Source organism: Gasterosteus aculeatus, chromosome Y (genome assembly GCF_964276395.1).
Source record: "Gasterosteus aculeatus chromosome Y, fGasAcu3.hap1.1, whole genome shotgun sequence".
NCBI lineage: Eukaryota > Metazoa > Chordata > Actinopteri > Perciformes > Gasterosteidae > Gasterosteus > Gasterosteus aculeatus.
In genome coordinates, this window is record NC_135709.1 from 15,770,480 (window position 1) to 15,780,688 (window position 10,209).

Sequence of the window (10,209 nt, forward strand, 5' to 3'; positions counted from 1 at the left end):
TATTAGGAAAATTCCACTTCTTCTACACGTTAATGTGGCTGCCTGTACATACACGTACACAACAAAGATACCTACATTTTGTGTTTGTTTAGTGGTTAGCTGTCTCATCAGCATTAAGATCTCAAACGGCCCGTTTGGAGCAGAGCTCTTATATACAGGCTGAAAAGGGTGCTGCTAATGATCCTTGTGGTGTTTTGACCAAATGATTGTAATAATTTTATTTCATTCGGACCACAAAGACCAATATCAACATGTGGTAAGAGGGCACAATATGGCTCTTTTAAACAGGATCTCCAGATAAGCCGTTGATCTGTGTAAAACTAGTGATAAGACGAAAGTCTGTATTGCAAACGTCTTCATTCACATTAATAGGCCTGTGCAGTGCCGTCTGAATATGTATTTGCCATCTGGTCCATACTGTAAACATATGCCAGTTGACTAGAAACTGTAGGACCAGTGATCTTCTTTGTGCCTTCATCCGGATCCGTCCCTCCAAAGGCTTAAATTCCGCTTGGATGCGAGCTGGATATTAGTTATTGGTATAAAACAACAACAACAATGGAACATGCCGGCAGAGAGCAGCTTAGAGTTTGGCAGCTCACGCATTGATGCTGAAATATCCTTTCATACGTTGACACTGGTTTGAAAATAGCTGTATTTGTCCGTGTTTTTTTACCAGCTCCGGGGAAGTAGTAATAATAGTGCTGGGGGGGGGGGTTAGAGAAAAAGCCAGGGTATTGGAACCCAGAATGACCACTTTTGGCATTTTGACCTCTCCTGGTAGGGGATGAGTAACCAAATGAGTCACTCAACAAAACAACTGGAGGCAAACCGCCGCACGTTGAACAAGGAAAACCGTGACTGCAAACTGCACCGAAATAGGCCGTTTGAGTAAGCAGAAAAACAGTGTGCTTGTGCTACATAATAAACCACGGTGTGTCTTTTTTAGTCAGCTGACCGTACATAAGAGAGGCTTTCGCACCGTTTAGAATCAACTGCCCGGCCATTTGAAACCATCGTCTATTCACTGCAGGTCGTCTGCGAGGTGAGGGCTTGGTTATTTATGTCCGTGGCCTTGTGGAACAAGCCTTTTTCCGTGGGCCTTGATGTTGTGTTCTTGATGAGTGTATTCTACTTGCCCGTGCTTCACTGGTGCCTGGAATCTCTAACGTAGCAGATAGACTCGCGCCACTGATAGATTTGTGTCCCTCGGGACAGGTTTGTATCACTGTCGGCTGTCAGGGGATACATTATGCCCTTTAAGCAAGAATAATCACTGCTATTAACAACAGAGCAGGCCCAATTGAATAATTTAACGTACTGAGTAGCTTTGGTGGCTCCTTGCTCATGAAAGAAGTAGAGTGAAGAATTGATCTAACAGCCAACCGCCACCCGGGTGGGGGAATATAAATAAGAAAATGAGATCAGAGTGATTAGCTACGCTGCCCGGTTCCAGTCCGCTGCTTGCCACTTACATTCCTCTCCCACTGAGTTTCTCGCTGTGGAAATCTTGAGTCCACTTTGCTGCCTCCGATGGCAAATCAATATGTTCCGTAACAGATTGAAGTGGGAGCGATGGGATGTACTTTGTGTGAAATCCTAGAAATTGATGCGCTGCATAGGGATGCTCTTTTTCTCCTCGGCCTGCATGATTGGCTGCGGCAGAAGAAGAAAAAAAACACATATCATCTCTTTCACATCATGCCTGCTTATACGTGTTCAAAGTCTACTTTAGATGCGTCTCACGCCTCCCAGCGATGAAGAGATTGCGTGGATGTGCAGGCTCTGACTCCCTCTAGAGCAGGATGTTGGGGGAAAATTGTTGAGCCTGCGTGGGGTGAGGCTCTCAGGAATGTGACCTTTGATGTGAGCCGGTGACTTAAGGCAGTCCAGGGTGAGATAAGACACAGATGAAACCATACGTGCCCTGACTGACCTTTTAGATGTTGTTGATTGTCTGGGTCCATAAAGGGAGGGTCACGGGGTCACCCCTACATCATCTGGTACTTTTCCAACACTCCTCTTTGAGGGGTGGGCTGTCCTGTCCTGAGGCAGCACAAACCTCCCTGAAGTGTATATAAGCTCCTGTTCTCCTCTTCAACTTTGTCAGATCTTCCTGCTCCTTTTGGGGGAAGGAACATCTGTCCCTTTCCAGCTGAATTGTAGTCATTTGACTTCTGTCTGTGCTTACGACTTGTGCTGATGATTTCTGTATTCTTTATCTTTTTTCTATATTCTAGTTAGTAATAAATACTTAATCACAAAGCAAGCTCAAGATACTTTTGATTTCTCACATGGGCTAAATCCACAAATTTCCACCACACAGGGGTGTCAAACTCAATTGCACAGGTGGCCAACATTCAAAACACACTTCAGGTAGCGGGCCGAACAGAATAAACATTTATTGAACACACTAAAACTAAATGTTTCTTTTAACATAAATATAAATACAAACAGACAGGAATGTTATTCTGCAATAAATAAACTTAAACTTTAAATAACTTAAATATCTTGCTCTCCATAAAAATATATCCAGTCAAAATTATACAAGTTAGAAATATGAACATACTGCAAAACAAAACAAAACCTGGAAATTTTAATAAAATTTGTGCTTTTCAGTAATAACAAATAACGAATCAAAACATTCAGTTTTCTTTTCTCTTATGCCATTTTATCAGAGCTGGATGCTTGGCATCTTTTTTTGGCAACAAGTTGGTTTATGTTTTTCGTGAGGTCCCGTGTTGTGGAGACTCTCAGGATGGACTGAAGGTGCTCATCAGTGAGACGACTCCTGTGTGCGGTATTGTTTTCATCACTGAGAACAGCTTCTCACACAGATATGTGCTACCAAACACGCACAAGGTTCGAGCCGCATGTAGACGGAGCTGGGGCATTGCTGCGGGAATGGAGTGAATAAACAGTGTCGTACTTTGTCTTTAGTGTCCCATCACACTGCAGCTCAATCAGCTCCATCTGAATCTGCACAGGTGCAGTTTCCACGTCGACGGCAAATGGGTTGCGAAACAACTCAAAATTATTATTTTGTTCCTCAAAATCACCAAAGCGCCGTGCGAACTCCGTGCGCAGCGCGCTCAGTTTATCAGCAAAGTGCGTATTTGGGAACACCGTTGTTCCGCATTACTTGGCAACAGGGAAAGTGGGGCAAGTTGCACTGGTGCATTTGTGTCTCCCATAAAATCAGCTTCACTGGAAATGCCTTCACTGCGTCATACATGTCAGTGATCATGCGGTCACGTCCCTGGAGCTGGAGGTTTACGGCATTGAGACGTGAGGTTTTGTCAGCCAGAAACGCCACCGAAAGCTCTCGGCAAGACAGCTGAAGCGCTGCATTATGGGATCTGTAGTTTATTGTGATGTCAGCGCTTCATATCGTCGGGCCATTAGTAACAATAATATAAAATGATCTCGCGGGCCAGATATAATTGCATGCCGGGCCGGATATGGCCCGCAGGCCTTGAGTTTGATATATATGCTCTAGAGCAGGGGTCTCAAACTCAAATCAGCTGCGGGCCAGATGCAGCCCACTTCAACCGAACGCGGGCCAGACTAGCGTCCGAACGGCATGGTCGACAATGCGGGCCGCACTAACATTACACTTTCATATTAAGGATGGGGCCACAAAATTTCGGCCCGAGGGCCGCAATTGGCCCGCGGACAGCGAGTTTGAGACCCCTGCTCTAGAGGGTCAACATCCACATGGCTCCTCTCACATAGACGCTCCCTACGCTCACATTGCACACGCTCACAAAACATAAGCTAATTTTTAAATCCTAGTTGACACCAAACTTGCACATTTGCACGCACGCGCGTCCTCTTTTAATGCTTACTGTAAAATTCCATTTCCCCTGTGGTCGGGACCTTTCTTGACCTTTCAGAAACATGGTGTACTTCCATGTGTGGCCACAAGAGGCTGCTGTGCGCACGTAGTCTTCTGTTTATGGTCTTCTCAATGAAACTGTAGTCCAGCCAAAGGTAAGGACAAGTAGTGACATGGCGCAGTTACATAAAGTAGGGAAGAAAAAATAACATATTACAGCCTTTTTGATTCGTAAATCGGTAAACTAGAAGATTATACGGACAAATTTTGAGAGCAGTTTGCCAACTGCAGCTTTTGTGGAGGTGTTTAGTAAGAATACAGCAGACGATGCCACAAAAGAGGAAGGCCGCCATTTCTGATCTTGAAGCGGCTCTCGCAGCGGACCGGAAGGACTCTGCAAAAGTCGACGTGGAGGCGATTACTTTCATTTGAACTCCAGAGCTGTGATGGAGTTAAGGAAGCAGCTCAGAAAGGAATTTAGCGCACTCTGAATGCAAGCGGGGAGAGCTAGAAGCAGAAAAAGAATTCCAGGAGCTTCGTTACCATGTCATTGAGATTCAACCGAGGCACTTGAGCAAAAGCGCTTCCATAATCCAGGTGTTGGATCTTCAACAAGAGGTTAAAGCTAAAGCCCATCAGCTGCTGCTCCTACAGATTGATGTCGCAGCAGCTCCGTCCAGACAGAAGAAACCCAAATAGGAAAATGCTTCTGACCCACGAGAGCAAAGAAACCAAGTCCTCTCCGGTAGCACAAAAAGCCGATGTGAACCAACTGCGACAGAGGACGTGGAATCGAGAGCACACGTCAGCTCCGATCACATAGGTGATAAAACATTCGAGCTAAAGATGACCTTCTGGCTCAGAAAGAGAAAAGAATTTGTCAGCTGAGGTCTGAGCTGTGTGAAGGGAACGAATACATCAATTAAGCTCCAAGACACACGCTCCTATATGTCGATGTGATGACATTTACATAAATACAGCACCGACACCAACCGGCCGAGGCGGACGGCTGCCAATCCGGAGCCCCCAGAACAAGTGTCTGCATGTAAAAGGGGAGTTTTTCCAGGACGCCATGCTTACTCACGGTGGGAGTTTCTCGTAACCATAGTTATGCAGGACACAAGCTCATCTGAGACGAACGCTTTTTAGCTCAATTACAAAAAACACATTTTGCGTGCATCAACAGGATTTCAGTTTGAAAAACTTAATGCCATAATTCTAACATAACTCAATACAGCCTGTTTTGTCACAAACGTTAAATCAATGCTATGTTTTATTTTGAAAACAGGAAATGTGATGTAATTTGTCAGGTGACAGGAACCAGGAAGTCAATGAAGAATATGGCTCAGAACTGCTGTTTGTATTGGTAGCTTTTCAATCCAGTTGAGTCTGCCTGCATCCTATACCTTTTTGATAGCATCGTTGGTACGTATTGATTTGTTTTATTGTTCATTATCATCTCAGGTGATTATTTTTGTGACAATGTTTAGTTTGGATATTTTTGTGCACATGGCCTATTGAGTCATTCGGGTTGGTAACTGCACTGCTATGGTTGTCATTAAAGTCCATATGACTTAATAAATAACAAAGTAAATAAGCATAAATATATAGAGTAGCGGTCGAAGACAATGCACTTCATTTGTATTTATTATGTCTTTTGTGTGTTTTAGTTTTACTCTTTCTCATGTCAATAAACCTGTGGACAACGGACCATTGTCTTCAGAGTCGTGATGTCAGAAAAGAGTTCGTCTAACTGCCAAGGTGTATCGGAGCGCATATACCGAGGGCGGCATAGTAAAACAACGCTTTCTACCGGGCAAGATAACGCAGCCAACTGACAGATGCTACTAACAACGTCATCACACGCAACCAGTGGATGACCATCACAGCGGTGTCTAAACAGAGGTACGTCAACAGACAACGCCATGTCCGAGAAAGCAACTTCATTAAAGACGCGGTCCCGCGCTACATGTTCTGCTACATACTCAAGTGTATCATCGACGGGGTCTGCTGCTGCAAAAGCGAGAGCGAGAGCAGAGGCAGCAAAGGCACGCATGTCCTACGCTAAAGAGGAAATGAGCCTGAAGATAGAAAAAGCTAAGCTGGAAGCCTCAATAGAAATGCTCAAATACAAGAAAGAGACAGCTGCAGCTGTAGCTGAGGCCGAAGTCCTTGAAGCTGCGGTAGAGGCAAATAGTGAAAGACAAAGTTTGATGTCAAACTTGGAATCTGCACAACGCACAGAACAATATGTGATTGACCAAGCTGAATCACTAAACACAGACGCTCAGCTGCTTGATGATGGTGTTGTCGCAAAAAGAGAGCCAAGCCAAAACTACGAAACTCCAACTTCATCTATCAAACCTGAAGCAGACTCATTCCATCCGGCTCAAGCCAATATATTTTCCCATCATACACAAAGCCACAATGCAGCTTCTCAACCAACTCGCCTCTCCTCACAGCAGCCTTACATCTACGAAGATGAGAAGGTCCACACGACACACAATGTTCGGTTTGACAACCGCAATGCTACTCCTGAGCAAGGTCTTAGACGTCAAAACGACAAAAGTCATCCCGCTCTTAAATCCTACCCCACATCTTCAAACAACAATAATGAAAACTCCAACATTAGCGACTTTGTAAGATACTTTGCTCGTCGTGAGCTTGTGGCAACAGGCCTGCTTCAATTCAACGACAGCCCTCAGAACTACAGAGCCTGGAAACGTTCTTTCCAGAACGCAACCAGAGGGTTGGACCTGACACCAAGCGAGGAAATGGATCTCCTGTTTAAATGGCTCGGCAAAGAGTCATCAGAACATGTCGAGCACATAAGAGCAATACACATCAACCATCCAGCGGCAGGCTTGGCCATGATATGGGACAGACTAGAACAATCTTATGGTTCTGCGGAAGTAATAGAAGATGCTCTGTTCAAACGTATTGACGCCTTCCCAAAATTAACAAATCGAGATTATTCCAAACTAACAAAGTTGAGTGATCTTTTAAAGCAGGGGTGTCAAAGTCAAATGGACGGAGGGCCAAATAAAAAATTTAGCTACAAGCCGAGGGCCGGACTGTTCGAATGTTCATTGAAAATTTTTTAAATGACGCATATAGTCTAGTGAACCTAATTGAACCTACTGAAAACCTAACAAATATATTCCAATATGATCAGATAAATAAAGAAATATTTTCTTATGGCTCTGTCAGTAATCTTTAATTTTCAACAGACACAAAAGACAAATTTCCTTTATATAAAAATCCCCATAACATGAACATTAAATGAAAGAAACCGGTATTCAAGGCACCATCAGTAGCCTATATTTTCTATTTTAGCAAAAGTGGGCTAAATTTACTTCAAAGAAAAAAACAATAATAGCAATTTTCTATCATCCACTCAACTGAAATATTTTTAAAATATAATTGGATTGAAATACAATAAAATAAAGTGCAAAAATCTATTAATCAAAAACAACACTTTGTTTAAGGAGAAGTAACATGCAGTGAAAACAAATATTAAACTTTAACTTTTAAACTTGAACTGAGTAAAAACTCTAAATATGTGATTGCACAGTAATGTTCACTTGTTTGAGGTTGAGGGTGATACTTGGTGGTGTCCCATCTTTTCCACAAGTTCATCAATGTTCGGGGTAAGGCTCTGAGCTGAGGAAATCCTCAGAATTGAGTGGAGGTGTTCAGCAGTAAGTCGACTTCTGTGTGATGTTTTGTTCAAGTTCATCAAAGAAAACAGTTGTTCACACAGGTATGTGCTGCCAAACATAGACAACGTTTGAGCAGCCTGGATGCGCAGCTGGGGCATTGTGTCGGGGAGGAAACGGGCGAACTCCGCAGCACCCACTGCCGCATATTTTGCCCTCAGTGCATCATTGCATTGGAGGTCAATCAACTCCATTTGGAGGTTTGGTGGTGAGCTTTCCACGTCAACAGCAAATGGGTTACCGAGCAGTTCCAACCTGCTTTTTTGTGCTTCAAAGTCAGCAAATCGGCGTCGAAAGTCAGCGGCAAGCATACCTATTTTATCAGCCAACTGTGCGCTCGGGAACGCACTGGTAGAGAGCTTCTCTTTCATGGTCTGGCAGCTGGGAAAGTGGCTCAAATTTTCTTTCCGCATCTGCGTCTCCCACAGAGTCAGTTTGGTTTTAAATGCCTTCACTGTACTGTACATATCAGAGATGACACGATCCCGACCCTGCAGCTGCAAGTTCATTGCATTCAGATGACTCGTAATGTCACACAGAAAAGCCATTTCACACAGAAACATTTCGTCTCGGAGTTGTGTTGTGTCTTTCCCTTTGCTGTCCAAGAACAGACAAATCTCCTCACGAAGCTCGAAACATCTTTGAAGCACCTTTCCCTGGCTTAGCCATCGCACCTCTGTGTGATAAGGCAAATCACCATGCTCCGTTTCTAACTCCGTCAGAAATGCCTTGAACTGGCGGTGATTCAAACCTTTGGCTCTGATAAAGTTAACTGTGCGCGTGATGATGCTCATTACATGCTCCATTTTCAAGGCTTTACCGCACAACGCTTCCTGGTGTATGATACAATGATAAGCTGTCAGCTCACCTGTCGCGTTTTCCTCTTGCATCTTTTCCCGTATCTTCGCCACCAGTCCGCTCCTGTGTCCACACATCGCAGGTGCTCCGTCGGTTGTCAAACCCACGAGTTTTTCCCAAGGCAGCTCCATCTCATTTACACATCTTGACACCTCTTCATACAAATCATGCCCCGTAGTTGTGCCATGCATAGGACGTAAAGCCAAAAACTCCTCTGTCACGCTTAGGCTGGAGTCCACTCCGCGGATGAAAATTGACAACTGAGCAATGTCAGAAATGTCGGTGCTCTCATCCACAGCCAAGGAATATGCAATGAAATCTTTTCCCTTTTTCACAAGCTGCTCTTTTAGATTGATGGACAACTGGTCTACTCTCTCGGCAATGGTGTTTCTGCTCAGACTCACATTTAAAAAGAGTTGCCTTTTTTCTGGGCAAACTTCGTCACAAACTTTAATCATGCAGTTTTTGATGAAATCCCCCTCCGTAAATGGCCGGGCTGATTTAGCGATCTCTTCTGCCAAAATAAAACTGGCCTTGACAGCAGCCTGGCCTTGTGATTTGGCTTTTTTGAACAGAGCCTGTCGAGATTTGAGGCCTCGTTTTAATTCCTCTGCCTTTTGTAGCCTTTGTTCCATGTCCATATTCTTGTTTTTGTCCGCGTGTTTCGTTTCATAATGTCGTCTCAGATTATACTCTTTCAGTACCGCCACACTTTCTCCACACAGAAGACACACAGGTTTTCCAGCTACCTCCGTGAACAAATACTCCGACTCCCACCTTGTTTGAAACCCCCGGTTCTCAGTGTCCACCTTCCGTTTTGCCATTTTTGATGGGTATCTGAAAGTTAATTTTACTGTGATGCTGACAACTGCTGTGCCAATAAATATTGAAATGAAGCAGCCTACTGCTCGGTGCGTCACCGTTGCATTGTGGGAAATGTAGTATTGGTGCGTGTAAAAGATCTGCGGGCTGCCGGCTTGCTGCGGTCTGCGGGCCGGTTCTAATAATAAATCAAGATCATCCCAGGGGCCGTAAAAAACCTTCTCGCGGGCCGGATGTGGCCCGCGGGCCTTGACTCTGACATATGTGTTTTAAAGGAACTAGAGTCAGCCAAAGATGAAGGAGACCTGCCCGGTCTCTCTTTCCTCGATACAGCAAGAGGCGTTAACCCTATTGTACAGAAGCTCCCCTTTGGTCTGCAGGAAAAGTGGGCGTCAGTTGGGGCATCCTACAAGCAGCAATATCACATGTCATATCCTCCCTTTGCCTGCTTTGTAAACTTTGTTAGCCATGAAGCTAGTGTCAAAAATGACCCAAGTTTCAACTTTTTCTCTTACTCAGACATGTCTCTTAGGACAGAAAAAACAACTTGGAAGCCAAACAGACAACGTGAAGTCTCTGTTCACAAAACAGAGATATTTCCAAAAGATACCTCTGGTCCTAGGGAACCCCCAACACAATTCGCTGACTGTGAACAACTGTGTCCAATCCACAAAAAACCTCACCCCATAATGCCGTGCATTCAGAGAAAAGCCCATTGCAGACCGGAAGACATTCTTAAAAGAGAATAACATCTGTTTCAAATGCTGCGCTTCATCATCACATATTGCAAGGAACTGCACATTTAATGTTCGATGTTATGAATGTAAAAGTGAAAAACACCACACAGCGCTTCACCCTGGACCTGCACCTTGGGTTGAAGACACAAACTCGGTTCCAGAGCATGGCGGGGAGGAGGATAGCTTTCCACAACCCCATGTCGCCACCAAATGTACAGATGTCTGTGGCAGAGAC

At 44.4% G+C, this 10,209-nt stretch overlaps 1 pseudogene across 1 annotated transcript; it reads right to left on the reverse strand.

Annotated features, from left to right (window-relative positions):
• Positions 1-7,028: 7,028 nt before the first annotated feature.
• LOC144391251 (general transcription factor II-I repeat domain-containing protein 2 pseudogene) lies at positions 7,029-9,239 on the reverse strand (annotated as a pseudogene). Its single transcript, XR_013455162.1, has one exon. The product of XR_013455162.1 is annotated as a general transcription factor II-I repeat domain-containing protein 2 pseudogene (transcript).
• Positions 9,240-10,209: the final 970 nt, after the last annotated feature.